Here is a 23,646-nt window from a genome sequence, read left to right as displayed (position 1 = left end):
CTCTAAGTTTACATTTAAAACATGATTGTGTTGCATATAATGAAAGTAATTGTTATGTCATAACTTTGTATGTTGCGCGTGATTTACTTTTGCAATATAAAGTGCCATTTCTCATCATCAGTTGCATGAGAGTGCACTCTCTCGCCCTTATTCTCTCTCTCTCACACTATACACATGTGCGGCGAGGCAGAGAGAAGCCACATAAACACAAGGATGGTTAAAAGGAAAATTGACGCACTTGGTTTCAGTTGTGTTTTTCTTGTTCCCTATCTGTCACTCACTCGACGTTGGTGTCGATGTTTTGACACTAGTGGTCACTCTTGGGAGCCCGAGACACCTCTGGTCTTTGATAAAAGGCAAATGAAAATTGGCGAGTGGTATTTGCATGCCACTCCCCTGAACATACGGGTATAAAAGGAGCTGGTATGCAACCACTCATTCAGATTTTCTCTTCGGAGCCGAACGGTCATGCTCATTGAGCTGAATAGCACCGTTCATTCACCTCTGCTGGATCTGATGCCGCATTTCAGCGGCTTCTCCCTCCTCTGCACTGGTGCACTGCAGAGAACGCCCCTGGGCGCTTCGGCAGAAAAACTAGAGAGTATGTTTTCTGAAAGAGCATTTTTCCCCTCTAAAAGAGTATATTTCTCTAAAAGAGCGCACACACGGAATGTCTTTTTAAAGACGCGTCTTTCTAAAGATGCCTTTCCGTTCATGTGTTCGTAAGAAAGCAAGCCACCCCAGCGGCTCCCCGCCTTGGTCCTCCTACCTACGGGTTTGAGGTCAGCGCGGCTGGCGCTGGGGGCGATTTGGGGACCTCAATGGGATCGCCTCCGCCGGGTATCCCCCCGCGGACCTCCCATTCCCCAGCACGCTCGTCTGCCCCAGTCGGGCTTCCGGATGAGTTCGCCGGCTCGTCGCACGGCGAGTCTGGCTTCTTGTTCGAGGCCCGCGAAGATGATGAGCTTTCGAGCGCAGCATCGGAGAGCGGGCTTGTCCAGTCGGACGCAGAAGCCTCAGCTGGGCTTCCCCCTTCGGGGACGGTCGCCCAGTTACAGGCCGACGCCGAAATGACGGACATGCTTTCCCGGGCGGCCGCGAGCGTCGGACTAGAGTGGAACCCTCCGCTCTCCCCTGAACCCTCGCGGCTTGATGATTGGTTTCTGGGCTCGCGGCGCCGCTCAGACCAGCCGCGCCCCGCTCCAGTGCCATTCTTCCCGGAGGTGCATGAGGAGCTGACGAAGTCATGGAAGGCACCTTTTACTGCCCGACCCCGACTCCGCAGTTCCCCCGCTCTCACTACCCTCGATGGCGGGGCGGCCAGGGGCTATACTGCGATTCCCCCGGTGGATAAGGCGCTCGCAGTGCACTTATGCCCGCAGAGCGCCGCCACCTGGCGTGGATGCCCTAAGCTCCCCTCCAAGCCCTGTAGGCTCATGTCGTCCCTGACGGCCAAGGCCTACAGCGCTGCTGGACAAGCCGCCTCTGCCCTGGACGCCATGGCTCTCCTGCAGGTCCACCAAGCCAAGGCACTGAAAGAACTGCACGAGGGTAGTTCCACCCCAGATTTGATGCAGGAACTGCGCTCGGTGACTGACCTCGCCCTCCGGGTGACGAAGGTCACAGCGCGGTCTCTCGGGCGGACGATGGCCACACTAGTGGTCCAGGAGTGCCACCTGTGGCTCAGCCTGGTCGAGATGGGCGAGGCCGACAAGACACGGTTCCTTGCTGCCCCCATTTCCCAGGCGGGCCTATTCGGCGACACCGTTGAGGACTTTGCCCAGCAGTTCTAGACGGTAAAGCAGCAGACGGAGGCAATCTGGCACATCCAGCCCCGGCGCGGCTCAAGACCCCGCACCCCGTCTGCTCGTCGCCAAGGGCGTCCCCCTGCGGTGACTGCACCGGCTCCGCCGCAGCCCGCCCCTCCGGCCCGGCCCCGGCGTGGAGCCCACCGCAGGAAGCCGACGCCACCCGTCTCACAGCCGGCACCGAAGAACCCACGGAGGTCTTCGGAGCGCCCCTGAGACGGGCAACCCAGGGACGAGGGAACCCACTCACCTGGAGCTGGTAGAAAGACCACTCCATCCCCCGGTGGAGGGCCGGGTGGAAAATCTTTTGTTGCCTTTTTGTTTGATTTCGCCGCACGCCCAAGTGGCTGCGGTACCCAACAGTTCAACAAAAGAGCGGCTTCCTTCCTCCCTGGGTCACATACCCGGTGTGTACAGTCGTCACCACGACTACCGTCCACGGGCTTTATCTTGCAGGATTGGCACTCCAGCGGTGCCCTTTCCACCCCTGAGCGCCCAGCTGTGGCACAAATCCACCCCGATGTGACAGCCTCCACGGGTCGCAAGGACAGGCCTCTTCCTCCCCCGTCCCAGGCTGTTCCGGGGGTGGTCACAAGGAGCCAGGTAAGTGCTTCGATGTCCCTAGACTCAGCACGGCCACGACGTGCTGTGGCACCTCGCGCTCAGCCCCGCCACGAGGCCCCACCTGCCGGTACCTCCGATGACGTTGTCCCCTTGGTCCCCCTCGCACGGAATTTGGACGCATGGCTTGCGCTTCCCAATCCATCGCGGTGGTTGATCCGGACCGTCCGACTCGGCTACGCGATTCAGTTCGCCAGGTGCCCGCCCAGGTTCAGCGGTATTCACTTCACCTTCGTTAAGGGCAAAAACGCTGTTACCCTGCGTGCGGAAATCGCTACCCTCCTACAGAAGGGCGCGATAGAACCTGTCCCTCCAGCCGAGGTGAAGAAAGGGTTTTACAGCCCCTACTTCATCGTACCAAAGAAAGGCGGTGGGTTGCGGCCAATCTTGGACCTGCGAGTACTGAACCGGGCTTTACACAGACTCCCGTTCAAGATGTTGACGCAAAGACGCATTCTAGCGAGCGTCCGGCATCAAGATTGGTTCGCGGCGGTAGACCTGAAGGACGCGTACTTTCACGTCTCGATCCTTCCTCGACACAGACCCTTCCTGCGGTTCGCGTTCGAGGGTCGGGCGTATCAGTACAAAGTCCTCCCTTTCGGCCTGTCCCTGTCTCCTCGCATCTTTACGAAGATCGCAGAGGCTGCCCTTGCCCCGTTAAGGGAGGTGGGCATTCGCATTCTCAACTATCTCGACGACTGGCTAATCTTAGCTCACTCTCGAGACGTGTTATGCGCACACAGGGACCTGATGCTCTCGCACCTCAGCCGACTAGGGCTTCGGGTCAACTGGGAAAAGAGCAAGCTCCTCCCGGTTCAGAGCATCTCTTTTCTTGGTTTGGAGTTGGACTCAGTCTCCCTGATGGCGCGCCTTACATACGAGCGCGCCCAGTCGGTGATGACCTGTTTGAAGGCGTTCAAACAGAAAACAGCGGTTCCACTGAAACTTTTTCAGAGGCTCCTGGGCCATATGGCATCCTCGGCAGTGGCCACCGCCGGTGCATATGAGGCCGCTTCAGCACTGGCTCCAGACTCGAGTCCCAAGACGGGCATGGCGCCACGGGACACACCGCGTGGCCATTACGCCGGTCTGTCACCGTCTTTTCAGCCCTTGGACCGACCTCTCGTTTCTACGAGCAGGTGTTCCCCTAGAACTGGTCTCCAGGCGCGTCGTGGTCACGACAGACGCCTCCAAGACGGGCTGGGGCGCTGTTTGCAATGGGCACGCAGCCACCGGCCTCTGGACGGGTCCGCGGCTGTGTTGGCACATCAACTGCCTCGAGTTACTGGCAATTCTGCTCACCCTGCGGAGGTTCCGGCCGTTGATCCAGGGCAAGCACGTGCTAGTTCGGACAGACAGCACGGCAGCGGTAGCATATGTCAACCGCCAAGGCGGTCTGCGCTCCCGCTGTATGTCACAACTCGCCCGGGCTATGTGCCCAAGGTTCCCACCACTCCTTTTAGGGACCAGGTGGTGAACCTGCAAGCGCTGCCCCAGGAGGAGGCAGACCCAGCCCTGACGTTGCTGTGTCCGGTGCACGCTTTGCACATCTATTTGGATCGCACACAGAGCTTTAGACTCTCTGAGCAGCTCTTTGTCTGCTTCGGTGCACAGCGGAAAGGAAGCGCTGTCTCCAAGCAGAGGATTGCCCACTGGCTCGTTGATGCCATATCTATGGCATATCTTGCCCAAGACATGCCGCCCCCGGTAGGGCTACGAGCCCATTCTACCCGTGGTGTAGCGGCTTCTTGGGCCCTGGCCAGAGGTGCCTCTCTAACAGACATTTGTAGAGCAGCGGGCTGGGCAACACCCAACACCTTTGCAAGGTTCTACAACCTCCGGGTGGAACTGGTTTCATCCCAGGTAGTGGCACGCAACACAAGCGGATAAGCCCGGGATAGCCGGCCGGGTGTATCGCTTGCACACAGCACCTTCCACCTCCTTTTGAGCTGAAGACGTGCGCTGTTAATTCCCAGTAGTGTTCACAAAAGTTGTTCCCTGGTTGACTTCCTCCGAGCCCTGTGGCAGTCGAGTCTTCGGAGAAACTCACTGTCGGCCCAGTACACGCGCTAGCTAAGAGCCCCCATGCGATCTATATCTTTCGCTAATTCGTTTCCCTGCTGGCAAACTGCGTCTTCCTTGGGCAGAGCCCCTCTGCCCCAGTCTCCATGTTGTAGTACCTCCTCCCCCATTGGGCAGGATCTACCTTGAAGGCTCTCCACATGGTTGGAAAGACCATGTGACGTATTTTTCCACTTAAATATCCCCCCCCTCTCTGGGGTGAGGTGTGGTCTCCGCAGTGTCCTCCCCTTGGGAGGGACACCCCTCGACTAGACCTGGCGGCCCAGTCGGATAATCCCCCTTCTTTTTTTAGGGAGTGGAAAAAGAGAAGGGGAAAAGAGGCCACGACTGGGTTAAGCCCGTCTCTATCTTTGGGTAGTCGACTTGTCCCCAAAAAGGGCCGTTCGACACTCATAACTGTGTTGAGGGAGGTTACGTGTCAACCTGGTGTGCTGGCTATGAGGCACACAGCAAGTCTGTCCACCACACACCGCCAGTTCACGTAACACAGTTCAGCCTTGTGGCGTTTTGTATAGGGACCACTAGTGTCACTACATCAACACCAACGTCGAGTGAGTGACAGATAGGGAATGTCATGGTTACTGGTGTAACCTCCGTTCCCTGATGGAGGGAACGAGACGTTGGTCCCTCCTGCCACAATGCTGAACTACCTGCTGAAATGGCCGGACCTTATATCGGCTCCTCAGCATAAAACCTGAATAAGTGGTTGCATACCAGCTCCTTTTATACTCGTATGTTCGGGGGAGTGGCATGCAAATACCACTCGCCAATTTTCATTGGCCTTTTATCAAAGACCAGAGGTGTCTCGGGCTCGCAAGAGTGACCCCTAGTGTCACTACATCGGCACCAACGTCTCGTTCCCTCCATCAGGGAACGGAGGTTACACCAGTAACCATGACGTTTTTTATTTGTTAAATGACGGACAACTGGAATTTACTGTCAATGTTTTTCAAATTTGGTAAATGATGGAAATATTTCAGTACACAACCTCGCCACTCTCTCACAAACCCCCTGTCCTATGCCATTCCTAGCTGTCATGGAGTCGGCTGGTGTGGGTCCTGATGCTGCGATACCGCCTGCCTGATGGTAGCAGTGAGAACAGCCCATGGCTCGGGTGGCTGGAGTCTCTGATGATCCTCCGAGCTTTTTTCACACACAGTCAGGATGCTCTCTACAATGCAGGTGTAGAACCGTGTGAGGATGTGGCGGTTCATTCCAAACTTCCTCAGCCGTCTCAGGAAGAAGAGGCGCTGATGAGCCTTCTTCACAACGACTATCTCCGCAGACATCCAAGTTTCTGTTAGGCAAATAATGCAGCAGTCCCTCGTCTCTCGTTGGAAAGAGATCCACGCTTTCAGCTCGCAGAGCTTGTTAACCAGAGACTGAACATTTTCCAGTAGAATACTGGGTAGTGGGGGTCGATTTGTGCGGCGTCTTACTCTGATGAGAACGCCGGCTCTGTTTCCCCTTTTCCTCCTGCGTTTCCGTGGCTGTGCAGCCCAGACAAAGGGCTCCGCTTGCATGTTTGTAAACAGCGGGTCGGCATTGAGGAATTTGAAGTCCAGTTTATGGTGTGAAATTGCTAAACCAATGTCCAAAAGTGTTTGTCTGTCGTAGACAATAAGGCAGACAACATCCAAGACAAAAATCATAAGAATTGTGAACAAAACAAACAAAACACTACCATGTTGTGTCGGAGCTCGCAACGCAGCAGCCATACTAGGCGCCATCTTGAGCATTGAATACATAGGCAGCTCACTAGGTTTTAGAACAGAGCCTAAGTCTACACTTTCATATGTGGAAAGATGTTTGCAATGTAAGAAGTGTGTGTGTGTGTGTGTATACTTGGTGGCCACTACATTAGATACACCTCTCACCTGCTTGTTAATGCAAATATCTACTAAGCCAATCATGTGGCAGCCACTCAAAGCATAAAAGCATGCAGACATCATCAGGAGGTTCAAATGTTGTACAAACCAAACATCAAAATGGGGAAGAAATGGTGACTTTGTTGATTGTTGGTGTCAGACGGGGGAGTATCTCAGAAAGTGCTGATCTCCTGAGATTTTCACCCACAACAGTCTCTAGAGTTTATAGAGAATGGTGTGAAAATGTCTTGTTAATGAGAAAAGTCAGAGAAAAATAGCCAGACTGGTTCATGCTGGCAGGAATGTGAAAGTAACAGACAGATTTTCAAATTTTCAGAAGAAAATGTGAATGTTTCTGTGCAAAACTTGCCACCGCGATACTGGGGTGTTTTAGGTAGAAAATGTGAACAGTGTGGAGTGTAGCGGGATTGCATGATTTCATGTCAGCAAGAATTCAATGTGTTAAACACGGGCGAATTCACCAAATGCTGATTTTTCACGTGGTATTTCAGCCCAAAAACCTGCGTCTTATTCACTAACCACCCTTGTTTAAGCAAGCGCAATCAATACTGAAATTCCCTTACAAAAATCGAGAGTTCATGGCAAATTTGCCGCAAGTTTGCAGCTCTTCTTCTTTCTTCTTGAGCCTTGGGCGCCCAACACCCTGTCGACGGTTTGTGGTTTGTCCCTCCTCGGACCACTGTCAGTAGATTCTCACCACTGCTGACCGGGAGCACCCCACAAGTCTTGCAGTTTCAGAGATGCTTTGACCCAGTCATCTGGACATAACAATTTGGCCCTTGTCAAAGTCGCTCAGGTCTTTACTCCTGCCCATTTCTTCTGCATTCAACACGTTGACTACAAGAACTGACTGTTAACTTACCATCTAATCTAACCAAACCTTGACATGTGGCCTTGTTAGGAGATGATCAACGTTATTTGCTTCACCTGTGAGTGGTCAGAATGTTTTGGCTCATCAGTGTATATCCAAATGTGTGGTGTAGTTGAGCGTACTTTTGGCATATTAAAGAGATGATTCAGGTGTCTGGATCACAGTAGTCAGTGATGCTGTTCAGTTCTACCAAAGTATGTCAGATAACATTGGTCCGCTATGTTGTGCACAAAGTTGATCCGCAAGATTGGAACTGCACTCGCAAATTGCGATCAGAATTACAACGATCAAACTTGTCGATCAATGTCTGTAACATTTAGGGATAACGATCAAAATTACAAAACATTTTGTGAAAATTAATGAAGAATGTGATGGGACAACTAAAGATATTTTGTAGAATTTAACAAAACTTGTGTCGATAAAAACGTGTTCCCTTTTCACAGTGGGTAATAAGTCACACTTTCCTCTCAGATGTGTATTCTATTAGTTGGTGCTTCGCACTGGGACCCATAAGATCCAAGTAACGCCACTGTTCGCATGAAACCTGTCTAGAAAATATATTTTTTTCACATTGTGTTAATGAGAATAATTTAATATTGCAGTAATGAGAATTGGGGGGTAAAATGTGCACTACTTTCATGAAAATAATGTCACAATGTAAAAAAATCTTAATGATCAAAAAAATAGGCTTTTCTTTCTATAGGTAAAATATAATTTCTTACATTATTTATTTATTTTGGAGTAAAATAGGACCAGGAGATTTTCTTGACAGATTTCGTGAGAAACACCCAACTGGTTTTACAGTAACTGGCATGAACTCGGAGCAGGGTTTCTCAACATGATCATTTGGAAAGTCGGCATGCCGAATGTTCCAGTACCCTTGCATTGGCCCTATCAGTTACTGACAATTGCCATCTCCCATCAGACATTTCTGCATAGGCTTAGATGGTGCTATCAGAAGCATGTTGCGTCAGCAGTGTGGGAGACCCAGGTTCACGTCCCACATTAAAACCAGGAGGTAAATCGCATTTGTCTAATGAGTGATGACCGTGATTAGGAGGTTCCATTTTTCCCTCTAAGAATAATTTTTTTCCCCACTGACCATTAAGTTTACGTTTGGGTTTGGGGGTAGAGTTAATAAAATATGCATTCCTCTTCACTTTATTACACCCTTTAAAGGTGCACTCTAACTTTTGTCTTTGTGTCATCTTGGACTTACACTGACACCTAGCGGCTTGGATGCAGCATCGTTTAAAATCAATAGTTTTTAGTTTCAGATGCCATTTGTAGAAATGTAGTATTCAGTCAGCCATGATTACTTTAATCATTGAGTGAAAGTGTCAAATAACAGGACGATTACTGAGATTAAGCGAGTAGTATTCAGCTGGTCATGTGATTCTAACATGGCAGCCCCCATGTGCAGACCCTCTCCTTGTAGAATAAAACAGCTTTTATAAGGTTACTGATATGACTGAGTCTTCACTTTAATGTGAGTTGTCATTATTTCCTACATATATTGCAAAATTACAATTCATGTCTTTAGGACAGACCGAGTTTAGCTCAAGAAAAGTCATCCAACTGTTTCCGAATTCATTGTGAGATCAGTCTGGCTCAATGGACCCTTTTTACATAAGCTGGTTTGCATTGCAGAAGTAAAACGACAGCAGGGTTAACTTGTATAGCGTTGAATGGGAGACCACAGCAAATGTATTTTTTGCTTACCAGTTTGTTTCAACAGCAAAATAAAAAATCCACTATCACAGCTAGTGATGTCCAGTTTGTGAACGAATCGTTCTTTTAAACCGGTTCTTTTCAGTGAATGAGTTTAACTAGTTCACCAAATCAGACTGAATCATTTGAAACAGTTCGCGTCTCGAGTCAACACCGATCCACAAGTTACTATATCTTAACCTATCACTCGTACATGACTGATACTCCAACTCAAAAAAAGCCGATAACTTGGAGTAATATGATCCTAGAACTGGTGATATCTGCTTTTCCTAACTCTTCTTTGCAATTAACCGCTCCAACTAGTTCACAAATCGGACTGAACCATCCGGGAGCAACCATTCTGGTGTCAAAAGTACAATGAGTCGCTCACAGCAGTTCTCAAGTGAAAATCGCATCTTTTGGAAGTGTCTGACAAACTGAGAATGGATGAGCTGCTGATACTTAGTAAGTGATTAAGGGGGGCCGAAATGTGTTTCTTTCTGATGTATTTTACTGAACAGCAGAAAGTATAACAAATACAACATACTATTGGGGGCCTGGGTAGCTCTGTGGTAAAAGACGCTGGCTACCACCCCTGGAGTTCACTAGTTCGCTAGTTCGCATCCCAGGGCGTGCTGAGTGACTCCAGCCAGGTCTCCTAAGCAACCAAATTGGCCCGGTTGCTAGGGAGGGTAGAGTCACATGGGGTAACCTCCTCATGGTTGCTATAATGTGGTTCGTTCTCAGTGGGGCGTGGTTGCCACCAACGCGCTCAACAAGCCACGTGATAAGATGCGCGGGTTGACGGTCTCAGACGCGGAGGCAACTGGGATTCATCCTCCGCCACCTAGACTGAGGCAAATCACTATGTGTCCACGAGGACTTAAAAGCACATTGGGAATTGGGCATTCCAAATTGGGAGAAAAGGGGGAGAAATAAAAAAATTAAAAAAAATTAAAAAAAATACAACATACTGGTAATATGTTTATGACTTGATTGTATTACCGTTTTATCAACGTATGATGATGATCCGGTCGCAGCAGTTCTCATGTCACCAGTACCCTGAACTGAGAATTGAAATACTGAGAACTGATGAGTGAGCTGCTGATGAGCATGCGTGAACCGAGGACTTGAATGAGGGGGCAAAATGAGTCAGTCGAGACATGTAAATTAATTTTAATATCAAGTATTGTTTATGCAGTTTATATTTGAAGTTGTTATGAGCTGGATCATGGTTTCTGTAAAAAGGATGAGTTGATTAAGACTAATTTATTCACTTTATATGCATTAGACACAGAGAACATACGTGTTTCAGTGTCAGTATTGGGTGCTTTAGGTGAAAACCTTTAATTTAGGAAACTTATCCAATATGTAAGATCACTGAATGAAACACTGATGACAATAAACACCCCTATTATTATAACTTCTATTATTATAACTATAATAATAAGCAATATACACTAACATATGACTTTACTAAATGTGTTTGAGTGTGTTTTTCACAACACCAGGGTATTAGCATTATATATAGTGACGTCATTACGCTATGAGGTAAACGAACTGGTGAATCGTTTATTTTTAACCAGTTCATTGAAACTAAATGTCCTAAAGAACCGGTTCGCGGAAAAGAATCAGAATTCCCATCCCTAATCACAACCGAAAAGTGGTGAATTACAGCAGTCAGAAGAAAGAAAGAAGCCACATTTTCTGTCACTCCCTCAGCAGCTGTGGTAAATCGTTTTTTAAAACTAATTCCAGGTTTATATACAACAAAGTATAATGTTATAAATTTACACTAAATAATAAAAAAATTGCAAATATAAAAAATGTATGCTGCTAAATGAGGCGGAAATGCGTCATCACAGTCTGTGAAAAGGGTCACTAGGCTGCACGATTTGAGGAATTATTCTGTAGCACAAATGGTGGAGGACAAGTAAAGCCAAATCCACACTACAAGACTGAAGCTTTTTTTCCCTTGATGTTTTATATTTAGGACTAGTTTGCACCAAAAAGCCCCAGATCCTAGCCAACTCACAGTGACTAGTCACATATGCTACAACATCAAAATAATTTGAAATATGGCTGCCAAGTCAGCAGGTGAACACACTTTCCCGACAAGCAAGAGAGCAGCAGCAACCAACAGCCAATGAAATAGTGAGACAGCAATGCATTGGGATGCGGGAGCCAAAAAAGAAAAAAAAAAAAAAAGAAAAGAAAAAAGAACACTTTTTATTCTTCTTTTTCCCGTTCTGTACAAATCAGTGTAAAATTACCACAAGCCCTTCCATTGTTGTTTGTGGTCATTAAGAATCAAGAATCAACTTATGCATTGCTACAGTATGTGCGCATATTTGTGTGAGAAAGGAATTTAGGGATTGTAGGGCTATCCAAAATCGGATAGCAGAAGTTTGGAAAAACGTCTCATGGTCTGAGGAATATCTAGCTGCTGTGACATGTAGATGGTAGGGTCAAAAACAAGCATATATGGATTCATTCTGGCTGAGTACTGTTGTTGACCCTGGCTATATCCACCCAGCAGCAGAATATGGCTGTTAGTACTGCCTACTGTATAACTTTAAAAAAAAATGTCTGTAACAATGTCTTCAATTAAAATAAACAAAGGCAGACGTACCATGATTTACATTATAAGTACTAACTTTTTCTAAATAAAGTACTATATTTTTTCGCATTACATTACTTTAAAGATAATTATTAGTAATTTTTTTTTTATTGTATAAATATTTTTGCATTACTGTAATGAGAATTAAGGTGGAAATGTTCTTTGTTTCTTTTAAAAAACAGTTCACCCAAATGAAAATCCTGTCATCATTTACGCACTCTCATGTCATTCCAAACCCACAGCTGTTCACATCCACTTTCATTGGGTGAAAAAGAGGAGATTGGACACCCTGCAAAATATTTCCTTTTGTGCTCCACAGAAGATAGAAACTTTTATAGGTTTTGAAACAAAAAAGGGGTGTGTAAATGATGACAAAATTACTATACTTTAAGCAAAATATAATTTCTCTATGGAAATTGCTTATATCTGTATTTTCTTAAAGTTCAGTGGGTTTCTCTTCTAAAGTCTGTTGTGTATTTTTTTAATATCAGAGAGAGAGAGTGTGTGTGTGTGTGTGTGTGTGTGTGAGAGAGAGAGAAAGAGAGAGTGAGAGCGTTCATATTCACAAGTCATCACATTGCAACACAATAGTGATAACAGCTTGATATTAATCAACAGAGAAGTTTAAAATGAAAAGCTCAAAAAGAAATGTTTGTGCGAGGTTACTGAATGTAAGCTTGTCAAACTCACAGTCTGATGGTGTTCTGTTGGTAATTGTGTGTATGTGGGTGTATTTGTGTATCAGGCTGGTGAAGAGGCACTGGTTAGATGCTACAGGTTGCTGGTGGTGGTGGTGCAGCGGCACAGGTCATTTGTTAGCCACTCATTTCATTTCGATGCGGCCACAATCTAACCTCACGCAGAATCTTCAATATCGTCCTGCAAGAGGAAGCAGAGAGAAAACAATTACTGCATGCTTGCTTTCAGAGACAAAATGTTTAACGTGGGAGTAATTCAGTTATGCATATATATATACAGTAATATATATTATTTTTTGTTTTTGACAAGCATCAAGTTCCCACAATTCAAAGGTGGAAAATAGGGCTACACAATTAATAGAATAAAAATAATATATTAAAATGGGTCGCAGGTCTGTTCTTATAGGGTCACAGACAACAGGGAAAACAATGCTAATTGCAAATATAAAAAGGAATTTACAGTACCATATAATCATGCATAGTTAGGATAGCAAAATTTAGGCTTTCCTACATTTAAAAGGGAGAAAACCCTTCCCTTATCATTTGCTGTTTAATTCAATTGAAGTTTATTTGTATAGCTATTTTTACAATACACACTAGCTTTACAGAAAAAGTGTGACTTACAAACCCACTGTGAATGACTTTGTTGTAGTCAAAGGCTTTTTGGTATATTTTGGTCCATTGCAAACTATTTAGGGCCCTATGATTTCCACGATGTGGAAAACGTGAATGAAATCACAGAATCCAGTCATAAAAATGAAATTAACAATGAAACGCGGAATGTCACGAAATTGGATAAATTTGTGATAAAAATGTTTGAATTCACAATTAATCAAATTAAACTCACAATATGTCCTAGTATGATTATTAAACCGCAAAAGGCTGCTATTTAATTAAATAAATATATAGTCTGCATGTGCTGTGTGCTTCTCAGTGAATGTGTGAAGCTCATACACTGAAAACACAGCATTATGACAGAGAGCACTCATTTACATTGAAGCACGCAGTACATAGACTATTTTTTTATTGAATCACAGCCTTTTTTCGGTTTAATAATCACACTGGGCAACATAACTACCAGTTTATCAGCAGGCAAGAAACAACTGTCAAAAACACACAGAAACTGAATGGGTTTGATTTGTTTTCTGGGAAAATAAAAGCTTGATTTAAATGGGGCAGGGGGACAAATATATTACTACTGTATAGTTATGTAATATTCACTGAAGTAGTAGTTATAATAGTGGTGGTAGCAGTAATAACAGTAATCAACAATAAATATATGAAATTGCAAAAATAATGCAATATTATGTTGAACATTAATTGTTTTATTTTCATTTTATTAAAGTTTTAATGAACAAATTTCTTTAGAAAACATTTTGATGATAAAAATTGAATTAAACTTGAATATGGAATTAAAACAAAAATAAAACGGAAACACAAAATTGTGAAAAAGTCTACTCATCTGTAACTTGGTAAAGTGGTATTATAATACTAATACAATATTTAGCTCAGGGTTTGTAACATGTTAGGCTGACAAATCACACTTCTGCTGTTATGCATTTACAAAATGGCCAATTTTCCTATTCAGACTTTGTTACGTCTCATGTTAATTTTGCATATTGTTGGGCCTACGCAGTTTACTTTTAGGTTTCAAAAAACCCTGAACTTTTATCAAAAAAGCAGAACTTTTGAGCTGTGGCAGGGGAAGGCTTGCTTCATTCATATTAATGCATAAAAAAACTATAGGCACCATCATACAATGTTTTGTCAATTATGTGATGTTTGCGTGCATACTTGCTTGAATGGGGGTGGACAGGTTCTTTGTATCATATCTCTACACTATGTACGCAATGTGAGCATCAGAGCCAGAACTGACCAATCAGTCAGTCCCCTGCCATCCTAAAACTGTGGACCAAATACAGTACAATGTCTTTTGGAGTCCCCTGCAAATGCAGAGGCCCTAGGCAATTGCCTAGTCTGCCTATAGCTTAACCTGACCCTGACTCTTTCTACTGGTAGAACAGGACAAGTAAAACACAACTTAATTTGCAGACAAAAGGCATCACCTTCAAGTTTGTTTTTCACAGACCCTGTTCAATATAAGAGCTGTGATTTTATGTTTTTGTTCCTTTAGCCTTGATATCTAAGCAGCAATATGAGATGTCCAATGTTTATCATACCACAGTAAGGGCTGGGCGACAATGCTAAAGAACTACATCTCAATATTTTTCAGCTTTTTGAAGATATTTGTTACCTCAATATTTTTTTCATTGAACCAAACCGCTATTTTAACCAAATAGATTCAGAAATTAAATAATTTTCATGTACATGCAACAAAAATACACAGTAATAAACATCATTTTTTACTTGTATACAGTACATATATTTTTAATATACCCTAATGTTGGTTAATTTTATAATGCCAGCAAATTCATTGTAAATATCTCATGAATTGCAGCCCTAATTGCTGTTCAAATCATAATGTGTCAAAATAATCACGATATGATTTTTTGACTAAAATTGTGTGGCTCTAGTGGAATATTAATGAGGCAGAAACATTTTGGCACTCAACATAATACACCACAAAAACGTCTGATCTTCCGTCATGCACCAATACCTTCATCTATCATAAGAAAAACACCAATCCTCCACCCTTTACACTTATGAATGAGGCAGGAACAATGACACTTTGTAACTGAATTTTTCAGCTGCCTTGGTTCTGGAAGTATTTTTCCCATTCATTTCCTTCAGACATTTGTTTAAAGCCAAGAAACCAAACTAACCAGCTCTGAAATAAATATCAACATTAAAAACTTTGATTTGAAGCAAAAAAGACAGAAGGTGTAAGACTGTGTACTTTTAATCTTTTATAAGGGAATGAACAACATATATACATACAATGAAGCATTGTATATACAAAGATATAAGCAGTTTACTGAATAAATTACATAAATCGCAATGCTTCATGGGAGCGAACCGTCACGGCAGAGCTCTTTTCCACGATTTTGTTTCCATGGTAACAGTGACTTCCCTGATACAGTAGCCGGATCTCTCTACAGGGTTAGGGACTAAAAACGGTTTAAGGAACAAAAATGAAAACTGAAAATGAACACATTTCTGCAGAATGTGACCGAAAATGGAAACAAAGTCCCTTTTAAAGGGGTCATGAAATGGAGAATTACATTTTCCTTGATATTTAGACATATAAGTGACATACAACTGTAATATAAAAACATACTGTAAATTTCAAAACTCACAACTTTCTCCCCAGTCTAAAAAGAGCATTTATAGTTGCCACTCTGCTGAAAAGTCTCGTTTTGAAATCTGTCTGTTCGTGACATCACAAAACATTGCTCATTTGCATTTACACATCACACAACATGTGTCAACACACCTTTAGCCCCGCCCACCGGCACGCAGTTCAAGTAAAGAGAGCAGGCCTTGTGTGGCTAACTATTCCTAACATAACACCATCTGTGCTATTTTGAATTATTTTTGTATATAAACGAACTACACAGACTCTTTGACTGCTGCCATGTATCTCGCTGCTTTTAAAAGATGCGGCGTCAAGTTACAACTCTGATAGGGAGAAGCAATTCTCTTTCATTCTGCTGCCTCTTGTTGTTTGAGTACAAATGTGTCATGGACACACATTTTGCACATTTGCACTAGGGGTGAAAATCTGAAAAATCAATACAATTGTATTCCATATTAAGCCATCGACGCAATGTGTCATTTTGAGTAATCCAGTCAGTGAATTTAATACATTATAAATGAAAACAGCTTCATCTTATATAATTTTCTCTTTATTTGCAAGTTGACAAAGTAAAAAAAATAAAATAAAGAAATGCCACATTTCAGTCTGATGATCTGCACTAATCTTCTTTTTCTTTTTATTATTCTAATTATTTTAATTATAATTATTATTATTAACTTTCCTCAAGAAACTTAACATCTTCTCAAAGCAATGCAACAAAGAAAATAACATAAATAAAAAAACTATCCATAAATAAACACTTAATTAGGCTCTTAGAGTTTTTAGTAATCTATATAAAGAAAATATAAAATATCTGAAGGAAAATACGGTATGGATGGTTTGTTTCCTCATATCAAACATCATTCGAACTGCATTTTAGATAGGGTGTTTATGTGCATTTTAAAAACCTAAATGACATTGAGAGAAACCAGAATGAGTAGCAGGTGTGATCTGCACTTTTACTGTCACAGGAGCACAAATGAAGGGACTGGGATGCCTTCAACACTTGCGCGCACTTGAGTTTCAGATTGCGCATCCGTGCAACACTTGCACAAAACACAGCTGCATATGTTTGGATGGGAGGCATGTTTGGAGCGCGGGATGAATCTCATTGAATTTGCTTTGACAGTTGCTCAAATGAAATTTTGGGCCTCAGAAGTGGATTCAGTGACATTTTCTTGTGTTCTAGACATGCTTTTCATCTAAAGACATGTGCAGCTGTCAGTGAAAACCATGTGTTTCATCATTTCTCTCAGTCTCACGAGAAGCCCTGACCACTGATAGACACGCGCACATGAATATTTACATATATCGACATACACAATGTACAAACCTTGCAAATCGCTGTTTTCTGCTCGGTATCATGTTTTCTAAAGCCAAACCAACTCCACACCATGGAAGATGCACCTTTCCCTTCATAATCTCCCCTTATCTTCTCATTCAAATGAATTTGAGGAAAGAGCAGTTGCTCCGACTTCCTCCATTTATACGATAGAGTGTGTAATGCGTGCGTGTTATGTGCTTTACACATTTGTTGTGTGGCAATTTTGCGTTACCGCGATAGAGACGATATCTAAAATTATCGGTTGGCAAATTTCTACTGGTTTATCACGTCTACCGGTATATTGCCCACCCAAGCGTTTCAGACAGTGAGCCAAAAACAGGGTGGAAAATAATCATATATTACTAAATTAAGACTGTTTTGGTGCAAAAATACTTTTATAATATTATCATTGGACCTCAGGGAAGATAATAAAATTATAAAAATAGCACTTCATGACCTCTTTAAATTGTTCCTGAGTGAAAACATTATTTTTAAATGCAGGTGACCAGTTCATAATATCTTTTTGTTTCGACAATTTTTCATGAAACGAAAGACCAAAGGTTTTATCACAGTACATTTTCAGAATTTCAGCACTTCCTGTTTCCCTTTTTAACAACTATATACAGTATAATTACTACATATAAATGCATGGTTAATCTAGATACAAGGAAAAATATTAGAGATAAAAAGTAAGCTTATTAGTTGTTTACAAGTCTTCAATGAATTATTGTTACATATGATGCATTAACCCTTAAATGCATGGTAATTTTCCATGCATTTAAGGAAAATTACATACATATTCAGGTCTTAAGAGACCTGGCACTTATATCGTTCAAAAATTGATGTACAAAATGCCCAGATAGTGTAAAATTGTACAAATATTTTCAAGACAATTAGAAAACAATAAAATAAAATATATTTATTTATTTATTTGTTTTATTTTTCAGAAATTAAAGAGATAATGCAGTAAATCAGGACAAATCAAGAACAGGATTCATTATTTTCACACTGAAATTTCATGAGATGCAACTGGCTGTCAAACACATATTAAGCTACACATAACACATAATCTAAACATGTGTAATGTATGTGTAACTTCTGTGTAGCTTATGTGTATTTTCTCAGGCACTGGTTGAGTCTAAATAGATGCACAACTTACATTATTTCAGTAGTACACCCAAATGACAATAGTATTGTTTCCCCTATATGCATTTTGCATGTTGGGATTTCACAAGGTTCATTTAATATTCTTGATGCAACATAAAGCTTGTCAGCCCCAGTCAGCTGTGCACTTTCTGCACTGCAAAAGAGAACTCACCACACACAAATGCATGCACAATCTCACAGTGACGTCTCCGCATAACAACACGTGTCAAACTCGCTTCATTTCAAGTGGCCCGCGAGCTAATTTCTGAAACATAAGATGGCAGGGGATCGCAGCGTTTCACTGACCAATCAGTTAGTGCTTTCCTCGTGAATATTAATGAGCCTTTCAGTCATTTGTATGTTTTGGAGCACATTTTGCTCGCTTCAAAAGCTGAAAGAAACAGCACTACACGGGTCAATTAACAACATGGATAAAGCAGCACGAGCGCAGAGCAGGTGAGGTAATTCGCGGACTGGCCTCAACCACACAGACTATTTTAAATACGCTTGTGAACCAGTGAGATTCATGGCGGGGACTGCGAAACCCATTTGAATGCAGTATTGACCTGTTTCATGTGACGTTACTGTATGATCGCGTCGCCATGTTTGTGACCAAAATTCCATATACCTTCAATGTGCTGCAAAAGCCGGTGAAAATGTTGTTGCTATTTATAAATCTTGTAAAGCAGATACTGCTGTTTAATTGCCAGAGGCAAAAACATTTTTCTTCTTCAATAAAGTTATATATGTTATATAAAAGTTTTATTTTAAGTGACACGGCTTCATTTCACCAAAGTCAAGCAAAGAACATGGTCTTCGCTAATTTATTCAGACATATCAGTTATCAATACATGTCTACTATATTTTTAACATAATCGAGTCAGATACAATTAAACTGGAAATGCACATAGGCCGATGTTATTCATAACACCCAGACTGTAAAAAAGATATCATAATTATAACACATTGTAATAAATAAAAAGCACTATAATGTGAATACATAGTACATATTTAATGTGTATATACTAATATCAGTCAATAAACAACAAACCATATGATCATGAAGTACAGACTTTATTTACAGCACCAGACTACGTAAAACACTAATATGTAGAAAACAACAAAAAATGTTTACTTCTAAATGAGAGATTTTACGGTTTTGGACCTGTAGGCGTGTGCACTCACCGGTCACACATCAGACTCACTGACATATGGAGATAAATAGTGGATAAAATATATTTAAATGTCCGCGAAAGTCAAATTTGGCATTATTTGTGCTGACATCAGACTTGCATACACCTTTCCAAAGCATTTTTTGATGTTTTTCTTGAGATTGTTTTACGGATGTTTTCCATTCACTGCCATTTTTTTTCTCCCGCTGATGGTCACAAATATGGCGGCTGCGGGGAAAAAGTGACGTCATTGAAACAGGTCAATAGAATTGTCTGTTGCAAAACTTTTATGTCTCGGTAATGAAACTGGTTTAAAACAAACAGCCTCCACATTCTAAATGGAACTGACAAAGAAAACATGAGAAAACATAAATTAGTAGGCTTTTCAATTCACAGATCACAATGCATACAAAAATGTACCATTGATTTACTGTAGTAACACTAACTGTACTGTATTAACTATGCTAGTTGTGGCAGAAAAAGTTTCTAAGTGTATTTAGATGCTGTTTTTTCATTACAAAAATGCCATAGTTCTTTATATAGAAACCGTAGCTACTAATCATGGTAGTGAGGAGCCATGCATGGTTTTACCTATGTTACCATGAACTATATAATTGTTAAAACTATGGATACTATGGAAGAACTATGGTGCATTTTCATAATTATGGACCAAGCTATCAGTTTTCCATCGGTGTAAAATCTGTACTCTTGTAATGCTCTCTGATTGTAGGAAAATGTAAGTTGTTTTAATTGCCTTCAGAAATTCCAAGACATGACTGTAGTTTAATCATTAAGGGCCTGATGAAAGGAAACTGTAAAGAAGACCCAACTTAGTCACACTGTCAGAATATTTCAGTTTAGCCCTATTAAAATTAGGTGTTCATTTTTTCCACAGATGTTACTGCTATTAATATCATAATTTTCATCTGCATCCTGTTGTGGAAAATGTTGAAGATTCTTTCCCTCTTTGTCAGAAATATCTCAGAGTCAGGGGTTCCAGATGCCAAAGGTAAAAGTTTATTGAGCAACCAATAAACCTGAGAAGGCCAGCTGTCCGTTCTGTCCTCTCAGTTCCAAGCTCCCAGTCTTTATACATTTCTGTTATCTCTTCTCATTATCTCTAACCAATGGGCTTGCTTCCTTACCTATCTTCTCTCACCACCATTATTTCTTAGATCATCTGACTTCTTTTTAATGGTGGAATCCTAGCAACCCATCTATTTTTAAAAAACAGTACATTTTGGTCCCATTTATTTAGGAAGTGTACATTCTAGGTAAACAGATTAAAGTGATTAAACATAATGAGTATCCTGCCTAATGGGTTACCTAAACATAATAAACATCTTGTCTACCGAGTTAACATAATGAGCATCCAATCTAATGGCTATACTGTGTCTTATGAATGCCTTTTTCCAGGAAGTGTACATTGCTGAATGTGACCTCATATATGCACTTCTCATAGTACAGGTTTCTGGCTTATACAATGCTCATACTTTTTCTATATTAGTACCTTTATTTCTATATTTGATACTGAAAATATACTATAATCCCAACCTCAAACGCAATGCTGTCAACATGATATAGTATTTATTTGTTTGAATATAGTACTCATTCCTCTTGTACTACACAAATAAATATAGTACCGTGCAAAAGTTCTAGGCACTTGTGAAAAATGTTGCATAGTGAGGATGTCTTCAAATATAATGCCATAAATAGTTTTCATTTATCAATTAACATCATACAAAGTCCAGTAAACATAAAAAAGCTAAATCAATATTCGATGTGACCAACTTTGCCTTTAAAACAGCCCCAATTCTCCTAGGTACACCTGGACATAGTTTTTCTTGGTTGTTGGCAGATAGGATGTTCCAAGCTTCTTGGAGAATTCGCTACAGTTCTTCTATCTATTTAGGCTGTCTCAATTGCTTCTGTCTCTTTATGTAATCCCAGACTGATTCAGTGTTTAGTGGGGGGCTTTGTTGGGGTCATGCCGTCTATTGCAGGGCTCCCTGTTTTATATTCTAATCTTTTCTATTTACAAAAGTAATGTTTGGGAGTCTAAAATGTATTAGTTCCTATTGACACACTAAAGCTGAAGTTATAAATAACCATCTTGTGAAACATCTTAAGTGCCTAAAACTTTTGCACAGTACTGTATATATTCTGTGTTAGTAAAATTAAATAGATATGAAATAATTATAAAAAATATAATTTATGGAAGTGCAAAAAACAAAAAACAAAAAACAAAAAAAAAAAAAAAAACTGACACTCTTACATACCTCAGGTCTCTAGAGACCCTATATTTAAAGCATAATAAAAAATACTTTTTTGCAATTTTGGCATTTTTTGTGTATCACATTATTTATAATAAATAGATTGAGGAATACTAAAGAGGTGTGGTACAGGGGGTGGAATGAGTCCCCATGTTAGGGTTAGATATCCCAGGACACTTATTTCATTAATATCTTTCAGGGAGTAGAAACATTTTTGCATACCTTTTTTATGAAAAAAAATAAATAAATAAAATAAAAAAAATTTCGCTTTAAGGCTATTAATTAATTTTAAATGGCCAGTTGTATAGACTAGGTTGCTTGTTTCTTATGCAAGATCTGGCAACACTGCAGCTGATATTTCACCCACCCTTAGTACAGAGTACTGCAATTTTAAAAAGAATGTTATAAACTGTTCATTCTAACCCGTTACCATTTGGAAAGGAGGCCTAAGAGCAGAACAACAATACAAAAAAAAAATATATTTTATATATTTATATATTTTATATAATATATTTTATATATATATATATATATATATATATATTATATATATATATATATATATATATATTAGTTTCTGCTCAGAACAAATGAAAAACATTTAGTTTAGTCCATGTTGGTTTAAGTAGACCTTAAATTGGAATTTGCCTATTAAACAAGTCACTTGTGGCTACAGTGGCACATATAATCACGTAACAATTTTAGAGCACATGGTGAGTCTGTGTTAAAATGTTCATGCGTTATTGTTAAAAATCAATCTCTCTGTGGAGAAAATGAATGGGATTTTTACTGGAGGCAGTATTCCTCCGGGTTATCACACAACACAGAGCGTCGAGTGGACACACTTCACCACCAATTACAGGGTCAAGCTGTGCTGAAGGAGAAATCATACGCTCGCTGGGCCAGGTGTTATTATGGAAGACGGGGATAAAAGAATGGTCAGCCTACCACAGCCACACACATCCTTCCACAACACATCACATTCCTATTCCACACACAAGTACCTGCTCTCTCTGAGGTAAAGGGATGTGAGACTAGATTTATTTCAGCAATTGAATTGTAAACAACTTCAGACACTGATCATGTGAGGATAGGAGCTAATATCCAATCTACGGCTATGTTAGGAACAGCGTAGTACCATACTACTCGTAATATTTTTGCTGTATGTGCAAAGTATGCATATTTTCAGTATGTATGGAATACTAAGTTGACAAAGCTAAACAGGAAAATCTTAGTATATCCCTGGAGCATAATGCTAGAATTATTGTAAATATATACCGCAATATTATATTCTGTAATACTGTATACAGGCTTCTGAAATACTGTACTAACCAAAATGTGAGAATCTAGACTTGACTAGGGATGCACTGATCTGATACCTGGATCAGTATCGGCTCTGTGACTGATGTTTTTAACCAGATCGGGTATCAGTCTGTTACTGTTAAGCTAAAAATGACATAAAAGAACTCTAAACCTAACCCATGAAAGCACCATCAAAGTAGTCCATATGACTTGTGCATTTTAGTCACAGTCTCTTTAAGACATACAATAGTTTTGTGAATCGAAATGTTTAATAAATAAATATACAGTCTGTATGCACAGTGCATTTCAATGAATGAGCGCTGCTCTGCTGACACACATACACACACACACACACTGAATGCACATGACTTGTGATGTGCTGCTATTTTTAGCTTTCAGAGCGCAGCCAAATATTTGAACGCTAAAAACTAACTCCATCTCAGATGATGACCCCTGTCCACCATTGAAAGTGCCTACAATGGGCATGCGATCGTCGGAACTGGCCCTTGGAGCAGTGTAAGTAGGTTGCCTGGTCCGATGAGTCCTGTTTTCTTTTACATCACATGGATGGCCGTGTACGTGTGCGCCGTTTACCTGGGGAAGTGATTGCACAAGGATGCACTGTGGGAAGACGACAAGACGGTGGAGGGCGTGTGATGCTCTTGAGAATGTTCTGTTGGGAAACCCTAGGTTCAGCCATTCATGTGGACATCAATTTGACACATGCCACCTACCTAAACATCGTTGCAGACCAGGTACACCCCTTCATGGCGATGGTATTCCCTGATGGCAGTGGCCTCTTTCTGCAGGATAATGCACCCTGCCACACTGCACACATTGTTTGGAAATGGTTTGAGGAACATAATGAAGAGTT

The 23,646-nt window shown here is 41.6% G+C and overlaps 1 protein-coding gene across 4 annotated transcripts in view; it reads right to left on the bottom strand.

Annotated features, from left to right (window-relative positions):
- Window positions 1–23,646, bottom strand: part of LOC127426121 (zinc finger and BTB domain-containing protein 20-like) — a 134,717-nt gene that overhangs the window by 43,938 nt on the left and 67,133 nt on the right. For all 4 annotated transcript variants that reach the window (XM_051672682.1, XM_051672692.1, XM_051672674.1 and 1 more), the window contains one exon: window positions 12,292–12,480. The gene's annotated coding sequence lies outside the window, so the exon portion shown is untranslated. The remainder of the gene's footprint in view (window positions 1–12,291; window positions 12,481–23,646) is intronic.

Source organism: Myxocyprinus asiaticus, chromosome 3 (genome assembly GCF_019703515.2).
Source record: "Myxocyprinus asiaticus isolate MX2 ecotype Aquarium Trade chromosome 3, UBuf_Myxa_2, whole genome shotgun sequence".
NCBI lineage: Eukaryota > Metazoa > Chordata > Actinopteri > Cypriniformes > Catostomidae > Myxocyprinus > Myxocyprinus asiaticus.
The sequence above is the reverse complement of the archived record's forward strand: the minus strand, read 5'-3'. Positions and strand labels throughout refer to the sequence as shown.